Source organism: Crocodylus porosus, unplaced genomic scaffold (assembly GCF_001723895.1).
Source record: "Crocodylus porosus isolate Cpor-Errol unplaced genomic scaffold, CroPor_comp1, whole genome shotgun sequence".
Classification (NCBI taxonomy): domain Eukaryota; kingdom Metazoa; phylum Chordata; order Crocodylia; family Crocodylidae; genus Crocodylus; species Crocodylus porosus.
In genome coordinates, this window is record NW_017728886.1 from 214,055,637 (window position 1) to 214,057,683 (window position 2,047).

Here is a 2,047-nt window from a genome sequence, read left to right on the forward strand (position 1 = left end):
ATAAGAGACTCATCACCAGCATACGAGGACATCATTAATTTAACAATCTCAGTTGCTCCTTGAGTGGCAGCAAAATGAAGTGCTGTGCATTTTTCATTCTGCAAATGGCATTATAAAGCACAATTTATAGGTACAATTTCCCAAATCCATCATTTACTAAAAAAGTAGTGTATTCTTATGGCTTTATATCTATGTTAATCCATGCATTAAGTTTTTGGAAGCAGATTTTCAAGGCTGTGTTCTCTCTTAATGGGGAGGACGTGGTAGTTATAGCCACTTCTGAGGGTTCTCTAAGGACTCTTATTTATTTTATTTTATTTTTTACACTTCAGCAACACATTCCTGGGAAGTCTCTTTGAATTGAACTGAAAGTCTTTCACAATTCTATAACCAGGCTTAAAATGTTCACTTTCCTACCTTCTTAGGAAAGAACAATTGTTCATGGGTAATATTAATGTCACCCCAAGATCATGGCAATTTAGATACAATTCCAAAAAACAAATGTGTTCAGGATACAGAGGAATGGTCAAAAGAAAAAAATATCTTATTCTTTTAACGGAATAAATCCTATTAATGTTTACTGACATGAATACATTTTACTCATTCAGGTAATATTACTCATTTCAATCTATATTCAGAAATATGTATTTGTTAGAAAGATGAATCAAGGCACCATTGTTGTCATGGACAAAACAGCACACATACATACAACACAGAATTTTACAAACTCTTGACAGAGGACCCCATGGCACTATACCAGAAAGAATTAAGTGACCTCTTAATAACTCTGCCCCTAGAAACACAGAAGAAAATTAATGCTTGTCTCCCAGGGACCCAAGCCACCCAAGACCCACAAACTTAGGATGCCTCATTGTCTCTGGCACTGGCATTGTTTCAGCAGAGGAAGTTTCTGGCCTTGTTGATGCTTTCTTATTCCCATATACCACTGGAGCTGCCAGCTATTGGAAAGACACTCAGGTGCACATCCACCTCCTGAAAGTGCTGGTGCATCCCCTGACAAGTCACACTCCCCGCTTAGGTGATGGGCAGGGGAACAAGCGGGAGTGCCAGTGCGCCCCTGTGAGCACCGGACAGGGAGTGGGGGCACCAGATGAAGTGCCACGGCCACTTCTAGGAGTGCCACGGCTGCCTCCCAGTCAGTGTGATTGGCCGTGGAGGGGACCTTCCCCCACCTCAGTTAGCAATATTAGCCAGGAAGGAATCTCCCCTGGTCACTGGCAGGGCATGTGCCCCCCTGATTAAGATGGCAACAGTTGCGGATATTAGCGCATGTCACATCTTTGTACACCAACAACCCCTATGTGGACAGATTATAAGCCATAAAAATCATTATCCCCGATGAAGGCACTGTTTTTGTTTCTATTGCATACTCCTGCTTTGTCCTCATACATAACTATTTCATATTTGGAGATTACCTATACCTACAAAAATGGCACTGCCACAGGTACATGTATGGTCCCTCAATATGCCAATATGTTTCTGACAGACCTAAAAGTCCATTCCTCCACAGCTGCCCTCTCATCTTCCTCATATACCTAAGGTACATTGATGGCATCCTCATCATATGGACACATGGGAAGGAATCTCTAGGGAAATTTCACCAGAACTTTAACAACTTCCACCCCTCCATAAAACTAACTCTGGAATACTCTGCCCAGCAAATTAATTGCCTAGGCACCGCTGAGAAGGTTTGAGTAGCCATATCACCACCACATTGTATCAGAAACTGACAAACTGCCACAGCTGCTTTCATCCTAAGCATACTACCAGATCCATCATCTATAGCCAAGTGCTACGTTGCAACTGTATCTATTTAGATCCCACCAACTCAGATGCACATCTTAAGGATCTGAAGCAGGGATTATAGCCTGATAATATAAAACAATCCCAAAACTATCCATAAACAAAAACAAATCAATAAAGCCAGACTCAGATGCTTATCTTGCTGGGATCCTATGACCCCAGCTGACTTCCTGCCCTTTGGGCAGGGGGCTGGACTCGATGATCTCCCGAGGTCCCTTCCAGC

At 42.4% G+C, this 2,047-nt stretch overlaps 1 protein-coding gene across 1 annotated transcript in view; it reads right to left on the reverse strand.

The window, feature by feature from the left end:
* TRPA1 (transient receptor potential cation channel subfamily A member 1) overlaps positions 1 to 2,047 on the reverse strand; it is a 67,661-nt gene that overhangs the window by 53,347 nt on the left and 12,267 nt on the right. The window lies entirely within an intron of this gene.